Source organism: Sipha flava, unplaced genomic scaffold, assembly GCF_003268045.1.
Source record: "Sipha flava isolate LNK unplaced genomic scaffold, YSA_version1 176_pilon_pilon, whole genome shotgun sequence".
Taxonomy (NCBI): domain Eukaryota; kingdom Metazoa; phylum Arthropoda; class Insecta; order Hemiptera; family Aphididae; genus Sipha; species Sipha flava.
The window spans coordinates 1,552,687-1,574,253 of NW_020272062.1; the positions used below are offsets into that span (position 1 = coordinate 1,552,687).

Consider the following 21,567-nt stretch of genomic DNA (forward strand, 5'->3'; position numbering starts at 1 on the left):
AGTGAATTTAACCATATAGCTACCTACTTTATGTGTGTATGTCTTTATGTTATTCTTTGTAACCTAATTCTTAAACTAATTTCTATTTTTCTTTCATTAATATCTTCTATCAGGGCCGTTCCAAAGATGAAAATCAAGTGGGGGGTGAATAATATGAAATATGCCGACTACAATTTTTTTACTCAATATATGCAGTATAATTAACTATATGTAGTCGTATTTTTCATTTTAACATGTATATATGTGTCAGTGTCGCACGTTTTTAAAATTGACAGTTTAATTATAAATAGGTATGTACATAATAATATTTTATATTGTATAATAAGTAGTTATATAAATTTTATTCGTGTATTCACTGTTTTACTAAATATGTAATATTTATTTTCTGTAAGTAAAATTAGGTCCTACTAGGTTATAATAAAACAAGTCTGACTACCAACTGGTGTTTTCGTTGGGGAGGCATGAGACACCCCCTCAAGATCACCCTTCGAGACGGCTTGCCTACTATATGTATGAAGTATTAAGTACATTGTACCATTGTACATATATTATAATTTCCAATCGTAAAAGATTTTATGATTTAGGTTGAGACTTATAAAACATAACATAACTAAATTTTTTTATTTTTTCCGTTTTGAAGATGTCGGATCTGTAGTATGTCTTGCCTCTCCTTGGTCCACAGTGACAGGTATTCCTAAATCTAACAATTTCATTTTTATATAATACGTAACAAAAATTACAATTTTGTACCTAACATTGAAATGCTTACTTTTAAAGTTTTGGAATTAGAAATTATAGGTATGTGCTTACAGATAAACTTTTTAAACTTCAAAAATTATCAGAATTTAGGTGATATAGTGCTATAAATCCATAGGCTAATTTACATCACTATTCTAGGCAAGGCCGGATCTAGGGGGAGGAAGTCGGGGATTTATCCTCGGGTGTAACATTTTAGAGGGTGTAATTTTCGTAATTATTAACAACTAATTTGATATTTTTAACTTCGTTAAATACTGATATTAGGTTAAAACTCAATAAATACGATTGTATATTGATTATAAGAACACAATTTATTTGTGTATTTGTTTATTAGTCTATGGATAGGGCGTAATTTTAACATTTTACTCGGGCGTAAAAATTCCTAGTTCCATCTCTGATTCTAGGTATTGTGTATAGAATATAAATGTTATTATTTATAATTTAATGGATATTTATAGTCAATGTTGAACCACAACTTTTGCACTTGGACTTTTTCAATATTTCGTCATACGTGAAATAACCATACACAGAATTTTGTGTGTGGCGAACCACAGTGGCGGCTCGTGCTATGGTGTACAGGAGCACGTGCACTACATATATTTTTTAAGAATATGAAATATTGCTCTACAGCAATAATTGTATTACGTAATACTTACGAAAGGGATTAAAATTTATTGACAAAAATAAAAATTGTCTTGTTGACTAATTAGTTCCTCATTTATCATTATAGAATACTATAATAGGTGATAACTGATAAGTGATAGGTCGTAGGTGTTGTGGACAATGGTACAGTTGTACGAGTTACGGTTGCGGCGACACGACGTCCGGCCGCGGCGACATCGGCTCGATTAACGTGGATTGAGCACAATGAAAATATGCTCGGTTCGCGCATGCTCATAAACATTTTCATTCCCACTACTCGCATAAAAATGAAATACTTTACATGGCATTTGGTTCACAGATGACTTGTGCTCACGATTATACAAACGGCAGCGACGGCATCGCCTTGACGGTTGGGTGAAGGGTGGCGGTCATTTCCCAGACGTTCTCGCTACCTATCGCGGACCGTTGTAATGCTTGTAGCCATCTATGTAGAACTATTTTTATCAATAACGTTCATCTATAAGTATTTCTACGAACATTGTACACTATACCTTATTATAGGTACATTATTATTTACTATAAAACCCTAATTAGTATTTATTATCAGTTCCAAACAATTGTAGTCCGCAGATGACAGTCCACATTTTCAATTTTTAATATTGTCTATGTTATCAATTGAAAAATTATGATCAAAAATATTCCTAATTTTAATGAAATGGTTATTTATTTGATATATTTACTGAAAAAGAAAGAAGAATAGAATTAGTTTGTAAAAATGTATCTGACTAATATAATAATTATGATCTATTTTTCATTATATACTATAAATTTAAATAAAATTTATAAGTATTTACCTATAAATATATTATTTATATTTATAAAGTTCAGTTTTTCTGATGTACCTAATTTATTATTAATTCTTACTATCCATAAAGTATTAAATATAAATTTTATAAATGTGCACCACCTACTATTTTACCCACGAGCCGCCACTGGCGAGCCATAATTATTTTAATATTAAATAATACAATAATTTAATAATTAATTCAAAAATTCAAAATGTACTATATTTCATAAACGTGACAATAGGTGGCATAAACGATGATCGTTATCACCTGCAGTCGCCAGCAGAATACGGAGAATTCAATAAGAGTAGGTAGTATTATTATGTGAATAATATAATAATATCATTTAATAATGTGTATCCAGTAATATGGCCTATTGCTTATTATCCAAATACACAATCACTAATACCTAGTAGATACGTATACGATGTAAACGATACCCAGATCAACTCTTTTGGCACACTTTTCGTAGTCACTAACGACTATAGCCTATAGTAATTATGTTCTAAAACGATTGATTAAATATTTCTTATTTCATATTTCCACGAATGAATAGTGGACTGAAAGCCGGTCCCACACGATTCGTGTACTCGGCGAATAATCGTCAATCGTGATGCTTTACAAGTCGTGTGAGGTGTTTAATCGTCAAGTAAGACGATTATTTTTACTCGCCGAGTCACTCGCGGTTTCCCGTCGATGTCGGATACAACAAGAATGACTGTGTTGATAAGAAATTTAATCTTGGATATTCCCCAAAATAGACTATTATTTATTGTTAATATCACACGAGTTTATAACACGAGTCGTGTAGGAGCATTGGCGATGACGAGCAAAGTATATGCAATTGACGAATAATCGGCGAGCACACGTGCCGTGTAGGAGCAATATAATTACAAACATCGTACATCGTACAAACTTGGCAAGTACACTCGCCGAGTATACGCTCGCAAAGTACACGAGTCGTGTGAGACCGGCTGAATGTCGTCGAATGTCGGCGTTTCTGTCTATTTTAGTATTTTATTATGATTACTACATACTATTTATTTATACTTTGCTACTAATTAACTTATTTTCATTATAACTATGACGGGGAAAATCAAACCATCTATTTTTAATACATTTTCGAGTTTTGATATCCTCTTTAGTCAATAATTTCGTTTGAATATTTTTGAATAGTACTCGATAACTATTTTTTTATACAAATAAATAACACTGGTACAAAATTATTGTCCTTTTTATGTTGTATAGATACCACACAACGGTCGATTTACCATATCATTACAACTCGTTGTATACACACACATATTCATAAAAATAATACACAATTGTATTACATTGCGAAATTACATGTTTGCAAAGTTCAGCGGAGACGAATTAATGTAGAAAGTATCATGAGTATAATATTTCCAAAATGTTCGATTGCTTTTTACGCAAAAACAAAAACATCATCGATCGTTATAGTAACTATGTCATTGATTATAAATATTAAAGTACTTGTGACCCATAATACAACATATATTTTTAATGTGTGACTTCATACGTTCATGTTACTCTTAGTGACGGTGAAAGACGGTACCCATGGGTGAGTGTAGAAACGAGAGACAGGTCATAGTGTTGATAATCGCAAGCCACATAACACAGAATTCATATGATAAACAATCGTCGAAGATTGCTGCGCCACCGTTTAATGATTTTGGCGATAACATCCTATTTAGTTTCTAGTTTAATTTCATCAATATACACATAAATATATTTATTTTTCGTTTTCACGTTCGGATTACCGCACTATACCGCTAGAAAATCAGTTCTTCTCGTGCGTGTCCTTTTGATAGATTACGTACGGCCCCGATTTGGCGCTTCGTAGCAGCCATCAGCAACAGTAGCCTCCACACGTCGCAAATAAACGAATGAACGGGTGGTGGGATAAGAGCAGATGATTGTAAACGTGCGCATTTCTATGTACGCACGGGTCCAGCGGAGCCCTCGGAGGTGTTGAATAATTCAATACGATCCTGCAGTTCAATGGCTATGTACACACACACACACACACACACACACACATGCATACGCACACATACACACACATACACACATACATACACACACACACACATATATATATATATACGGACGAACACAACGTGTACGCGGGCGTCTATGTACATAATATGTGCAATACGATATCGCGGACCGATGGGGCTATGAATTTTCCATTTATAACGCAGCCGTTCCTTCTTCTCGACTCGTCGGTGACGGCGGCAGAGTTATTCGTCGGTTTGGGGTGCGTTCCGTGTATATATGTGTTTATTATACACTCGTAACTATATATTTATACGTATCAAATGCCGTTTTCAAAATGCCCTCATCAATTAAACGCCACTGAATGTTTAACGTTAGCAACTGTACGAGTGCGTGTTCGAGGGGTCGAGGATGCCCGAGTGTTATTGTTTCAAAATGGCTTTTGTCGGATCTTCGTTCGTGTGTGCGTGCACATGAAAACGGACGACTCGAGTTAAAATTATTTCTTATCATCTCTCTTTAGACACACACATACATATATTGTATAAGGTACGGACGAAAATCATTCGTATTACTTCCTTGACGAGTTAAGATCAGTATAGTGACTTGGGTAACTCGTGAACCATCCACTTAACACAACTTAACCAAAATCAGCTGAAAGAATGCGCGTGAACTTCTTTTAATTTAAAAATTATGTTAAAATATGTTGACAAATAAACGCTTCCCCAAAATTAGGATTTCTCACCGTTTTTTTTTTTTTGTTTATTGGATTTTAGTGCGATTAGTTTATACTTAACGTGTAATTATTGTTTTTCATATCTATTAGGTTCATTCTGTGAACTAAAAAACATACGAAGTCAAAGTCAAAGCCTAAAGGAGATGCGAGCCCAATTCACAAAGCATATAAATAACATAAATGTGATTGTGGATTAGGTATGTATTTTTATCTTTTTTTCCTAGTAAAAGTATAATCATACTACTTTGTATGAATGTAACTGGAAATGTTGAATTTACAATAATAAATTTATAATATTTTGTGAAATATCATTGAACTTAGATAAATTTTGTGCTCAGAAAGAGAATAATTTGAGTTAATCTCGTTTATTATTGAATGTGTAACCAAAAAGTAATTCTTCGACACGTGGTTACATTAATGGAAACCCGGAAACGGGTCGTGGGATTGATTTGGTTCTGTTCGGTTACTGCAGGTTTCAAGCAGAGCTTAAAACCGAAAACATTTTTTCTGATTTAAATTTCGGTTTCGGATATCGGTATTTATTTTTTCTGATTTTGTTTTTTAACGGTTTTAAACGGTATTCAAAAACGGTATCAAATATCGGTTTCAAGCCCTGGTTTCAAGTATGAAAACTTAAAACACCGGTTATAAATATTTTAATAATTAAAATTAATATATTTACATCCTTCTACCGGTTATTGGTTTAAAAAAAATAAATATAACATGAGTAGAATGCATTTAAATCATAAATTTAGTCATTAGAACGATTTAAAAAATTAGAAGAAATAATGAATAGTATTTATGAAATAAAGGTAAAATTCACCAGGTTAATCTCCCGAGTTACTAATTCACTGTTCAGCTTTGAAGTAAAAAATGTAATTAAAAATATAGGATACCATAAACGAATTTGATTAACAAGAACTATACAACTAATAAGAATATAGATCATACGGGGAATCATTTTTGAGGGCAAACAGGCCACCAAGAAACTTCAAGCTCATGATAGGCTTGCAGTCGGTTAAGAATACTAAACTATATTACTTTCGTATAAGATTATTTCCAATGGCTTTGTTTTGAAGTCATCTCAAAAAAATAATCCCGAATAAGTGCTTGTCGATTATGTCCTAGAATGCATTACAGATAGATAAATTTAAATGATATCGGTCATTGTCTCAAATGTTTTTTTCTGCGGTCATAATAAACGCCGTGTTAAAATGATTCTTTTGCATTTTGCATAAAAATACAAAGATTTAGTAAAAAAAAAAAAAAAATGTAATTTTTATGTAAGAAGTACATTTATAATTATGTTAAAAGTAAAGATTTTATCATGTTATATTATCTATAGTTATAAAAATCTCGTGTCACAGTGTTTGCGACCATACTCCTCCAAAACGGCTTAACCGATTTTAATGAAATTTTGTGTATACATTTGGTAGTTCTGCGAATAGTTTTTTAACTATTTTTTATACTCTTAAGTGCTATTGTTTAATAAATCGTAGTGTAATATAATAACTTTTGACCCGGTCAATAACTGCGCAATTGAAAATGAATTATAAAAGAATATTATTAAAAAACTATTAAAAACTATTTAAAAACTATTAAATTTTATTTTTGGTATTAAATGACGGGTATTGCATAAATATTAAACAACAAGATTCCGCAATAAGTTACAAAACAAACAAGAATGTTAGTTCGAAGGATTATTATGCATATCGGTTGATGATTAGACGCGATCAGGACAACGTTATTCTACGATGTCATGAGCTTTGTCGAAAATTCATGGTTGACATGTATGTAAAGATAGAGAGTGAAAGATTTCGATATTTGTGATTCAATCAAAAAAAGCTGCGTGCTGAAGATTCTCAAAAAAATTGTTAGATATCGGTGATGGGAAAGCTATAACTGACACGGGATGCATAAAATTACCGACCGATTTCTGCACAATCATTGATTCGCAAATTGCTTTCATTGACTAGATATTTCCCAATGTACACGGACAATACACAAATTATGAGTGGCTGGCAGAAAGAGCAATTTTAGCAGCAAAAAATATGAACGTAAACGAATTGAATCTCAAGATACAACATTTATTACCAGGAAACTCGGTAATATACAAATCTATTGATACAGTTTGCGATGCTACTGAAGCTGTAAATTATCCAACAGAAATTTTAAACTTACTGGATATACCAGGCATGCCACCGCATAATTTACAACTGAAGGTTGGATCTCCAGTTGTTTTGCTTCGTAATTTGAACCATCCATGGTTGTGTAACAGCACGCGATTAGTCATTAAAAAATGAATGAAAAATGTCATCGAATCGAAGCCGTCATTTTAAATGGCAAATTCCGAGGTGAAAATATATTATTACCGCGAATCCCTATTATATTCACAGATGTGCCAATACAATTTAAACGCCTTCAATTTCCAATTAGATTGACATTTGCAATGACCATAAATATGTTTCAAGGCCAAACGATGTCTGTCTGTGGCTTAAATTTGAGCACATCGTGTTTTTCACACGAACAAATATACGTGGCGTACTCTCAAACCATCCAGTTTGTGTTGGCGAAAGATGGGATAGCAAAAAATATTGTGCACTCTGTTGCATTAAGGGATTGATATTGTTTTTTACTAATATTGTCATAATTAGTAATATATATAATTTTAAAGGATCAATATACAATAAATTATTAAATAATAACGTTATAGATAAGAATAATAATTGTAATACTATTGTTTATATAAATATTAAGTTATATTATTACCTATTTAATCAATGGTACGATCATCAAGCCACAACAATAAAAAAACGTGTTTTTTCTGCGGGCAATGGTAAACGGCAAGTACGACGACGAATATTTTGAAAAACAATGTGCGCACCTTAAACACAGAAACATAAGGAAGCGGTCACTGTAAACGCGGCACACTTCTGATGCTGTAGCCGACGAGCATAATTCCAGTGTCACCAACAATAATGAATTTCAAAGAAAATAGACGATTACAAAACTGAGAAATTGTGCAGACACTCAAAACATTTAATGAAACGTGTCCGAAATATAATGGAAACATATGATGCTCAACCAATAAAAACACGCAGCACAGCTGCTGGCAAGTGTCACAAGGAAGTATAATACCGCCGCCATCGTTGCTGCCACTGTAGGTGTACCAAAACGTTACGCGAAAATGATAACTAGGTTTCAGATTTGAAGGCAATATAATTAGTCAAAAAAAAAAATTTTTAATGTGAAGAAAGGCTAAAAAGGCATTTCATTTATATAAAAAAGCAACTAAAAAAATTACTTCAAAATTAAATAGACTTACTAGTGAGTATTGAAAAAAAATCCACTATCATGTTCTTAGATAAGCAATCTTCAGTAAAATGTTGACGGTGCGTGCTTAAAATATATTTGTACATAGAAAATTATCTTTTAACGTCCACCGAAGTTTATGGGGAGTACTTTATACATAAATAATTATCTAAATTCGACAATGCACCGTCTTCGCAAGTCTTCGTGTCTTCGATTTTTACCGATAATATCTAAGCTATGTAAAATATTATTTAATCAATTAAAATCAAACACAAAATATATATTTATTACTAAAAAAGAAAAAGACAAATCAAAAAGATAAGTAAAAAAGACAAAAAAGGCAAAAAAAATATATACATCGTCTTGGATATTAAATGAAACACATTTTAATATAAAAATTATTTTTCTATTATTATTATTAAAAAAAAAGGCTTTTTTTGCCTTCAAATCCGAACCTTAAAAATAACAGAAAAACAACACAATGGGACACATAATATGAACAAATGATATTTGTTCGCCGTGCAAACAAGTAATATGAAATAATAAATTAAAACATATTCAATAATGCATAATAAAAATAAAATTGTTTAAATTATAATGTAAGCTTCTATTAAGATATTACAATTCCCTGTTTAATTGTATAGGACATGAAATCCACAATCATCTCTTGTAGCCGTTAAGAGATCTATCAACTAAGATTCTATTTAATATAATCAAAATTTATCTTTTTTTGTTCTATTATACCTTTGCCCAAAATCGATCAATTTGCATTCACTTTTGAATCTTTTATTTTAACAATATTATTGTCAATTAAACTGTAATCATTGATTTTTTTTGAAAATTTTTTTCTTTTGATGAATAATTACCAATTTTAAAAATAATCTTATTTTTTAATATATTCTTAAAACTTTCAACAATTTTTTAAATATTTATTATGATCAACGTAAGCACTTTTAAAAAATGCTACCAAATTATTCTTTAAGGACATTTAAGGAAAATTATAGTTATTATATTTTCTATTTAATTTCAAGTTAGCGTGTATAAAACAGCTTATGTAATATAATATCTAATGATTGTGGACTGTCGTGGAACTATAAGTCTATATTATAGTATTTCTGTTTAATGTTAAATGTAATTTACAGTTTTAGTGCGTTTATTGAAATAAAATAAAAATAAAACATTTATGAAATCATCTATATAACTTTGTTAATAAAATCATAATCGAATAAAGTAAAAATATAGAATTATTGATCGATACCGTATAATCTAGTATCGAATAATTATGATTTATATTTCTAATCATTGAATGTTTCAATTAAAGAGATTAGTAGTATAGGTGTGAATTACTATATATACGTCTAAAATTTTCAAGTGTTCTTATATATTTGTGAAAAGTTAGAACCCATGAAGTAAGTGTTAATTTTGTCAATTGACTTTATTTGAACAATTAGAATTGTATGTGCCTTAAAACAGTACGTATTTTTAATGGAAATTGAACAACTATAAAGTAAAATTAAAAACTTTTTTATATTTGATGTAATTTAACGAATGATTGTAACTTGTACTGTTAATTCATTAAAAAAAGACGCTTTTACCTATGAGTGTCAATATGAAAGTAAATTGAATCGTTATTTTATTTGTACTGTAAAACCTAAACAGATACATCTACTGAGTTATATATATTTAGACTTTCTTTTTGGAATTTACTTCATCGATACTAGTATACTGTCGATTATAAATCAAATTAAAAGTCTGTTAAAATTATATGGTGAAGTTGTTGGGTAAAAAAGTCTTTAATTTCTATTATTATGTTACATACATTGTACATAATACATTATTTCTGTGTAATAAATATATGTGTTGAATATTCATGATTGCAATAAAATTTTACAATGTAAAATAAATCACTTAATAGTAACATTTAATACAGTGTAATGTTAATTCATCGATCACGAGCTTCCGGTACTATCAACTTTTAAGATGGTAGCAAGGGTTTTAAGTTCCTACTGCTTGTAGATATTACTTTCACTAAAATATCTGAATGATTTAGGAGTAACTTATGTTCAATTAACTTAAAATTATTGAGTCAATTTTAGAAATATTTACTGATGTAAAATTTAAATTATTATATTAGTTTAACTATTGGATACATATTTCCATAACTAGGAAATACAAATATTGATAATGAACTTTAATAATTAAAAGTAATGTATAATTAAATTAATAAAAATTAAATGATAATTATTCAGGCTTAAATTTTAATACTATAAAGAATACAATGTAAAATTAATCATCTTATATAATCCTTTTATCACTTTATATGTAATTTTTTATTTTGATAAAAATATTGTCTGACAATATAAATCTGATACAATATCCAATATTACCAATAAAGGTTAAAAACAGGACCAACATTACTGTCTTTGGTCTGAGACTGCGTGGATAATACTTCAAGATTTTTTTTCTATATTTTCTTTTATTCTGTTGTATAATAAATTTAATAGTAATGGCGTGCTGGGAAGGTTGATCGGCCACCGGCCGGTCAACCTCGGTTAACCCATTTCTCTGATGGGTTTTAGCGGTAGGAGAATTTAGCAATAGAACACATCAAGACGTCATAGTTAGAAATTAATATTAGTCATTAGCTAACATATACAATACGTATTTTTTTAATATAAATAATATAGTGTTCATATTAGTTAAAAAATAAAATAGTGTGTTTTGTAAATAAATTATGATTCATCTTCATAAAAATGAATGTTAATCAAATTAAATTAAACAATTTAATTTTTATTTTTAGAAAAAATTGATAATTTAATTAATTCAATATAAATATAACAATATATTATCGATTAAATACCAAGCTTTCTTTCTCAACACTAAATTATTTTTATAGTTCAAAAATCGCAAAATTGTATTTTAATAAAACAACAAGAACTTAATGACTATTTTATGGTGTTTAGACGACTATAATACTTAAATACAATTGTTGTATTCTGTAACACGCAACTATTATTTAAATTATTGTTTTAATTGATAATTTTAATACAAACACCAATTGTTTAAAGTTTCTTACGGACACAACAACGTTAATTGCATCAAAATATATTAATAAACTATTGAATTGGTGTTTTTGTCACAGCGCGGAGTGGTATGATTAAAAATTAATTTAAAATGTATGGCGTGAGATCAAATATGCGCGCATTTAAGATTCAATTAAGGAGCGTTAGTGCAACATTGCGCGACGGCCGAACGTCCTTCGTAACGGCAAAAATTACCCACGACATCGAACACGCGTGAGTTACGTAGTGAGAGGCCGATGGTGTGAGACGTACAACGTTTATCGTAGTGTTGTCGTTCGCTGAACAATTTTCGTTTATCAATACATTTATTACGTTTTCCTCGTATTCGGATTTCAATCGATTGTTGGACGGTTTGACGTGTGATTTTGACTGACGGACGGCACTGCGATATCAGTAACAATAACGACACAGGTATGTAATCACGTAATAGATATGCATAGACGGAGCGCATCATCATCGCGGTGCGTGTAGGTCACCGAGTGTAAAAGTATTCCGCGGATTGGACGAACGGTGTAACATTTATTATATGGATCTGTGTCGTGTTATCTGTTCGGTTGTGCGTGTTTGAATATTTAAGCGTGTCGTTGTCGTTTACAAAGTGTTGTTACGAGAAAGAGCAATAATAATTTGCTCGAGCAACAGTCACGCGTTATCGTTTATCCGCCTAAACTGTATGTGTGTGTGTGTGTGTGTGTGTGTGTGTGTGTGTGTTGTGCATCTAACCGTTCACGAATGCATAATAGGACAGTATCGTAAATCACGATTAAATTTGTTATTTTCTTCAGCATAACTTTTGCTCGTCCGCGGTATACGAACACTAGTGAACTAGAAATATATTTTCCCTTTCATTTTTCTCATCTCTGTAGGTACTTATGACAATAAAGGTCTATTGTTTTCGAAATTGCAGTGGTAAACAAATGGTATTGGAATTTTCATTTGTCTTACACCCGTTATGTAATTTTTTTTAAACTCAAAATAATTTTCTATTTACAATCATATTTTTTGTACCGCAACACGTTAATAAATTACGTTTTTTTCGTATATTTTATCATACAAATATATTGATAATATCGTGTAATTTAGTTCATTCTATCAGTAAAAATAAAAAAATGTATTTTAAGTTGATTATGAAACAAGTACAATAGGATTAGGTCCAATACTTATTAAATATTATTAAATCTGTAAAAGGAAATGCATTACAAAATAAAATAACTATATAAAAAACATAATTGTTAAACCATAAAACTTAATAACTAATTTACATATTGCAAAATAACATTTTTAGAAAAAATAAGCTTTATATTGAATAAGCTAAAATAATAATGTGAATACATTTGGGACAAGGTTAGTAAAACAAAATTAACTCGGTGAAATCTTCTGAATTTTGCATATAATTATCAAGTTATAAATATAAATTTAAAATGTTTATCATTATAAATATTATCAGCTAGGAATCGGTTTTATTTCTTTATTACTAGAAAATATTACTTAGGATTAAAGAGTACCATTTTGAAATAATATTTTGTATAAAATAATTAATATTTTTGTGGGTAATCTTATCTATTTTACTAACTCATATTACCGTGTATCTAATAAATTATTTTATTATTATTACTTAAACATATTTTTTATACATTTTTTTTTCTTATTTTTTTTTATGTAGTAATCGTTGAAAGGAGTAAATATTTTATAGGTATAATAATGGTATAAAATAATCAATATGTGAACTCGTATACATAGGAGTTTATTAATTTTAGGGTTATATGAGTTTTCAAAATCATTTAGAGAAGAAGTTGGTTAATTATATTTTATTCTACTTTGTCGATTAAAATTCCTAGTATAAAATATCCAATTTGGTATAAATAATGCAGTGGCGTCATTTGCAAGGGTGTGCAAATGCATCCCATGATTTTTTTTAACACACTTTTTTGTGTAGATCATTTCATAAAATTATAATATAAAAAAAATAACAATAATTTTGTAATTTTTTTTGATTTGTCACAATATTTTGTTGATCACCAATATAACATGAACTAGTTCATCGAAACGTCTAATGATCGACTAAAGTTAATTTTAATCAGTTGTATTATCTAATTCAGCGGTTCCCAAACTTTTTTTTAGCAGTGCCTTTTTTTGGACCCATTTTATCCACGGTGCCCTGCTGTGAATTACATAGCAGAACAAAAAAAAAACATATTGATAACCAATTTTATTAATTTTCTTAAAATGTAACTTAATTATAAATGAATGCATTTTTAAACTTAAAAAATAAATAAATAAAAATTATTGTTATTATGATTATAATTATTATATAAAATTATTATAAGGTTAAAATGAGAATATCTGAGTATACAATAGAAAATATTACATTATTTGCTATTAAGTTTTTACGAAAACCATAAGGAAAAACAATTTTATACATTTTAAACTATTTGTTATGAACCGTACGTAGGTACGGTTATTGATGATTACCTATTGATATTAAATGATTTAAATACTATTATAATTATCATTAATGTATCACTTTTTTTGAAAATACTTTACAGTATAATACACGTTTTAAAAAAGTTTTATTATTTAAGCCAGGAAGTTTTTAACGTTAGGGAAATTAGATTACATTTCTGATTCTTAAAAGCAAATAGTAAATAACAAAAAAATTAATGTCCAACACTGGACACTCTTTAACGTTTTTTGTTTTATTTATTTTTTAGTGACGTACAGATGGTCCCACGAGAATTTACTAATTTAGAATAGTGGGATAATGGAACTTCCATTGTCCTACCACTTTAAATTAGTAAATTCCTATGGGGCGCTCACTATATCCCAATATAATTGGTGATAATATCAGTGTTTAAAATTTTAAACGTAACATGTATTAATATTTCATCAATCATTGAACAGTGATCTTCTAATGATTTGCCCGAAAAACGAAAACTTTTTGATACTAAGAAGACCATAAATAAACAATTATCGATTAATGTGTATTTTAAAATGTCTCTGATAACAATATGATGTTAAATGTTCTACTTCCATTTCCTAAATCATACCAAGATGTTCGTAAACATATTTGATATGTTTTTTTGGGATTGTGAAAGGTCTGTATAATATTTGTACATAAAATGTGATGTATATTTGTTTCACAGTTTAATTATTTAAATTATGGTTCATAAAGTTGTATTTAATATAAAATTCCAATAGTGTTTTTGGTGTACAATAATAGTTCGAATTATAACAATTTTTGTTGGTTGATTTATAAATCGGAAAAAAAATGTTTTATTACAGAGTACAAATATATGAGTGTTTTTTTTTGTCATTAATTAAATGTGTTATTAAAGTATACGGTTCGTAAAATGTTTGGTAATGTATGGTATTCGGTATACGGTAATGTCTGGAATATATATTATTCAATCTTAATCTTAATATATTTATATCGTTCATTCGTTTCAGATGTAATATTAAGTATCATCGTAAACGGAAATATCAAATGTTCTTTATGCGTAATCAAACGGAATGACATGTTTACTTGAAGAAAATAGGTTCTAGTGTTCTCGAAAACAGTTAATTATCGTTAAAATTAAATTGTTTGGCAGTATACCAAAATATGTGTTTCCTAATTAAATAAAGTAGTTCATAAATAGATATTTGAGTTTAAAATATTTTCTTTTTAAAAGACAAAATTTGGTGCATAATTGGCAAATATCCATTGCAATAGTTCGAAATCGTAAGTAACTATAACTATATTATATAATTATCTGTACAATTTATATTACCAGTTATGATAGTAAAGCACTGAATATAAAATCAACATAGGTACTAGCATTCAGCCTACCTGCAAATATAAGTTAAGTGTATTTCGTTTATATAATATTGATTGTCCATTCCATTTTCATAACATTCATTTGGATTCTAATAAAATAAATTTAAAATAATGTCTATTATTAAGAGATTATCGAAATTATGTACCGTAGTATTGAATATTTATAATAGTATACTAATGCTATTTACTTTTTTGAATATCGATTAAGGAAAGGCATAGAGATTAACCAATATTGTTACTACTTTTCAGAGGAAAAATGCAAGATTTTTTTTTTTTTTTTTAACGACTGATGTAAGACAAAATTACCTAAACTACACTTTGAGGCTCAGAGGCATTATGTATCTACGAAACTATTGATAGTTAAATCATTTAATCACTAAAATGTTAGTGTACCTTTTATTATTAATAGTAAGATAATTGTTTTGAACGAATTATAAAAATAATAATTATTTTGCGCAAACGAAAATTTTTTTGACTAAGCGACCAATACAATATGGCGCTTGATTCATACTTTTATGGCTCATCGCTAAGGCTGGGAATTTAATGCTCTTAAAATAACAAAAATGCTTTAAAAATTATAAAAATGCACTAAAAATATGTGTTAAAACATTTATTATAGTTTAAAAGCGATAATATGAAAATCATGTTATCAAACATATTTAATTATATTTAATTAATATAATAATAATAAAATAGGGTACCTATTTGTTTAGTATTTACATTTTATTTAACTTATTTATTTAACTTGATCGACGCTGGACTCTTGCAAATAGAAAAATTTCTTTTGACTTTTTCGATAAAATATGTACATGGTATTCTCATATTTATTAGGTTATCAACTTATTAGATTACATACTAGGTAAGCGTACAAGTTTTGAGCGAACAAAAACCTAATATTAAGAATTAAAGTTCTGAAAACTTGAAAAAATGATATAAAAATAGCAAAATATGCCTTAAAAATGCATATAAAGTTAAATTTGTCATAAAATGCAAAAAAAATAAAAATACATTAATTAATCAGTGATACTTAAAACAAACAACTTATCTGCTTACGAATCTACGTGCTGTGACATAAGAAAAAAAGATGCATTTGCATCAAAACCTTAGCCCTACTCATCACATTTATAATGTTGATAATATGAAATATAATTGTTTCAATAATAATATTTACATATTTTATTTATAATTATATTGTGTCATAAAATTATACTATTTTTTACAATGACAACTAGTCCACAATCAGACTGTTTTCTAAGAGTGAATTTTAAAATATTCCTAAACTATTTTTTAAGATATTGGTTAAAATATTAAACTATTCATAAATTGTAATCTAGCAAATGTTATTATTGTTGTGAATAATTTAATATTGTGATAAAAGTAAAATTATAGTTATCCTATCAAATTTAGTTCATAATATTATCAATATTATAAAACATGATAAGCAATAAAATTGAGGACCAAGCACTATGTGTTTGTTATTGATTGTACATAATTTTTATAAATGTTTATACTCCAAATAAAAGTACATAGTTCCTATTTTTATTAAATTTTTGTGTATAAAATTCGCTTTTACTGGAATTTATAAATTGAATACATTATTACCAAATTTTCAAAAAAACACTAGCGCTTGTACGATCGAATGCAACTGTTTGTTGTCCAGTAGTGTATACTATATCACTTGGCTCGAAAAATATCTTGGCTCATTTTATCTTCTACAAATCGATACCGTGATACCTCCCCTGCTATTTATGCCACTGTTACATTTTCCACATATTTTTCAAAAGATATAACCATAGTTACTATTAATTTATAATTGTTTTGTAGTTTCGTGTTAATGGACATAGTTACATAGTTTATTATTTAATTATTCGATTGAGGTATCGCCTAAATAAAAATTACATTTACATGGATCTATGAATCAAGTTAATCAGAGTTATTATAATAAAATTATGAGATCCTCGAATATCTTATAGCTTACTCATGTATTAAAATAATTAAATACCAATTATGGGATTTCTTACATTGCATATTTTATTTTTTAATTTACTTGTACCACAATTGCTTCAATCAAGAATTATTTTTTTTTCAATGAATTTTGATTTCCATGCATATAAAATATATTTTAGATTTATAATAAATTAATTGTATAAAAATTCTTAATTCAATTAATCTTAATTATAATAGATCCATAGATTGTGTTTAATACATTCTGTATAATAACCCATTGTAGGAGGTCAGTATAACAAACGTAATTTGTAGTTACACAGTTGTGGTAGACAATCTTAAAAGATCATTTTAAAGTACAATAGTATACAAAACTCTGTTAATTCTTCTGTTATTATTTTTATTTTCTGTAAAACAACTTATATTATTATATAATGTATAATAAGTATATGAATAAATATGTTATATTTCAGTTCTTTATTTGTTTATACATCATAAAAATTCTGCTGCATCATAAATACATTTTTTTACTATAATAATTTAGCATTTATATAGAGTTTTATGTTTAGTATTTAGTCACGATTTATTTAATTATTTTTTCTTTTGTATAGAAACTTGAACAATGCTCTATTTGCTGTGAATTATATAATGTTTGAAAATATGAGAATAATTTTTAACCCATTAACCATGCGATTTTGATTAAAATTTCGTTTGAAGAAATTTATGCATTTTTATGATCTAAATTTGGTGTTTTAATATGATCTAGATCCGATATAACGTATCATTTTTTATTCAGCTAGTATGTTCATATGTTTTTTTGTTAATTTTTTGTATTTTTATTAACGTTACATTCAATTGTCCTAATAGTTAATTTACATATTTTTTAATTTAAAAATCTCTACTTTACGAGTAGAAAAATTGATTACACTCTTAAATTGCTACTAAATAGTGATAAGTGATATAAGTGAAATGTTTTCAAATTTATTTTTGTAAATAATATCACAATTACATAATAAAGCTTTACTTGATTTTAATTATAAGACTTATTTATTTTCAATAATTGAAAAAATGATTTTTATTTATTTAAAATATGACACACCTTTTACAGTGATATATATGTTCTTAAATATTCAAGTCAATTCGAGTTTATTTGATAGAACATTGCAAATACAAAAATAACAATACGCCCATGGTTAAATGACGTTTAGGGTTGATTTTTTTTTTTTGTTCCACGCCCTATTTCTTTCTGTGTAAACAACATTGTAGTTTAAATTAAATTAATTTCAAAAATATAAACCTAGTAATTACTGTTGTCATATAAAATGTTTAGGAGTATAATATTTGTTTGTAAAATTATATGTTTTAAGCGAATTAAGAGAGTAGTTTAAATCAATCAAATACTCTTTAATATAATGTTATATAGTGAATTCTAAACATGATGAATACATTTTTTTTTTTTTAGATCGACAGTAATGGTCTTTTATTAAAATAATAAAAAAATTTTGTTTTATGTATTCATGGGAGGCGCGATTTAATTTTTTTTGTTTTGCGATGCGTGAACTAAATAACTTAAGGAACCGCTGTATTATAGTAATACTTATAATCATCAATATATTTTATTGATAATTTATTATTTAGTTTTTAAAAGTGGAAAGTATATTAATTGGTTATAATAAATAATTAAAAATAGTACCTCCTACGATATTTTATTTTCATATGTAATGATTGAGTTGTACACTAATGAAAGTTTCGTATTTTCATAAGAAAATAAATAAAGATACTTTCTGTAACTCAAAAAGACTAGACATACATTTTATGTGTGATCAATTTATTTGATGTAGGTACATTGTAACTAATGTACTTCAGTTCGGTATAAATATTATTGCTTCAGTACTACACAACTCTAACATTTATGGGTAAAGTGCTATGACATAAGGTGATATAAGTAGTATATAGTTTAGTATAAAAAATATACTATACTTTGAATCTAAAATTACAAAGTAAAATAAATAAACAAAGTTTCACCGTTATACTAAATGCCAAAAAAAACAAGGTTGCAGTATAAACTATAAAGATAAGAGGAAATAAAAATAGAGAAGATAAAATCAATTTAATGAAAATATATAAAATTTGTCTCAAATATTTATATATATATATATATATATATAAATATTATCAATTATATATAAATGTCACTTACAGTTTTTACTATTATTATTACTCTAGGTTTACTATTTATTTATTATATTATTACTATTAGCTTATTTTTGTTATTTTTGTTATATTTTTGTATATTTTTGTTTTGTTATTTTATTAATTAATATTCACATTGTACCTCTGCTGATGGTTTTCTTCTTTCTATTTTTTTAAATGTTAATATGTATTATTTTTATTACTTAAGCTTATTTTTTTAATTGAAATAGATAGCATAATATTTAATTCTGAGAAAAAATATCTCTAATAATAAAAAAATTAATTACAGTTTTCGAAACTGAAATGAAATTTCGATAATTCATTTTTAACAATGTACCTATTATACATAATAAATTCAATATTATTTATTACTTTTTTTATAATTTCAATCGCATTTTATATTTTAATTGACAATTTATTTTGCCCATACACGTTTTTGTTTCAGAATTTTTTTAATATTTTTTTAAACTTCATTTGTTATTGTGAGTTTATAAATAAACTGCTATATTTAAACCTGTAGTACGGACCAAAATTAAAATATTTTGTTGAATTAGGTCAGAAATTGAAATAAAAGTATCTTCTGCGGGATGCACCAGGTTATAAAATTCTGTACAGACCAAATTTGTGTATGTGTATGTGGAATATGTACGACGTTTTACATTCCTGACGAAGAGGATAAATCATAATTTATTTACTAATCATTTATTTTGGTACAGAAATCGTTTTGAACTAATCAACCATTAAAATCAAAAATATCTTCTAGTTTGGTACATAAGGAATCAATTAATTTTTCTTAGCTCTTCGATAAATCCTCAAGGAATATTACAATATCCATACGAAAAATACAATTTTAAATTTGGGTACTTTCTTCTGATTTTAATTGAAATAAATATAGAAGGCACTTAATAATAAGAAATAAGCTTAGAATATATTTTTTATTAGTTTTAAAGTATTTTCGACAAATTATTTAAAACAATTTGAACATTTAGAATACATCAATAATTAATTTAAAAAAAAATATTTGAAATTTGATATCACAAATATTTTATTGGTAAAAGTTGGTTACATACTATGCGTTTTAGATACTAGCGTATGCGTTTAAATGTTGAAAATTTAACACGCGCGTGGATCGACGTCTGTCAAATGTAGAGACGTCCATATGGTGAGAGGGCGAGTGGGGCCAGGCCCTGGACTTTGCGCTTTTTGCTTAAATTTTGGGCCTCGCGTTTTATTCGATTAGTGAACGTTTAAAAGAACAGAAATTATTTATTTCACATAATACGGCTCAAGAAAAATTGATACAATTACGTATGGGACTTGATCTTCATAAAACTGTAGATAACAACATACAAGAAAATTTAAATATTGAAAAAGAACGTAGTGCGTAGTATTCTTAAACGAATTATTGCATGTATAGAATTTTAGCAAAACATAATGACGTTGATGTTGCTACATTTTTAAATGTATGATTGATGTTTTATTGAAATGCAAATTTGTATAAATATCAATTAGGGAGGTACCTACCACATTTATTGTGTGATAAGAATTATTGAAGGCGTTATGTTTTTGGATAGATCATAGACATAAATATAAACCTAAAAGGTTTTAAAAGTATTTTCGCCCAGGGCTTCGCAAATCCTAAGGACGACCCTGGTACGTCCAAACGCGTACGGTTCCGAGATAATGTGTACGGAAACGATACAATTTTATTTTTCAGCGTTTAAACGATGCGTTTCTAAAACGCATAGCCTCTAAAACGGTGAAGTGCGATCATCTAAAATCTATTTTTTAGTGTTATTTCCATGAAAACACGAACGCGCGTTATAACTGTAAATCAATGGTATTTTTTCAGAGCGGTAATGGCACGGTTTTTTGTGAAAACGTAATTATTCCCCTTAGAAAAAAAAACCACGTGGGATCCTCTCGTTGTAACCTCAAACATCGACTTGTAGTTTTTCAATTCTCCGTTTCTTTCCCTCCTCCCACTGTTGCATCGTTGCAGAGGTAAACATGTGTCACTGCGGGTTGACGGAAATCGGCTGAAATTTTACTCGCGGTAGGAAATTTGAAGAACGAAAATAAGTACAATTATGTTTTTAAATTATTCAAACGGAACGATCGGTGTGCGAAGTCAGTGGTCGCGGTGCGGTGCGCGTGTACGGTGGCTAATACGGATCCACAGGCAGCACCGTCGCACCCCGATCGCGGGCAGGTAAGCGCGGCGGCGACAGGTAAGACGATACGGTTTTTGGGAGC

General features: G+C 28.1%; 1 protein-coding gene across 1 annotated transcript in view; it reads left to right on the top strand.

Moving 5' to 3' along the window:
* The first annotated feature begins 11,572 nt into the window (after positions 1-11,572).
* Positions 11,573-21,567, top strand: part of LOC112680301 (complexin) — a 239,369-nt gene continuing 229,374 nt past the window's right edge. The window contains exon 1 of the mRNA XM_025550352.1: positions 11,573-11,768. The gene's annotated coding sequence lies outside the window, so the exon portion shown is untranslated. The remainder of the gene's footprint in view (positions 11,769-21,567) is intronic.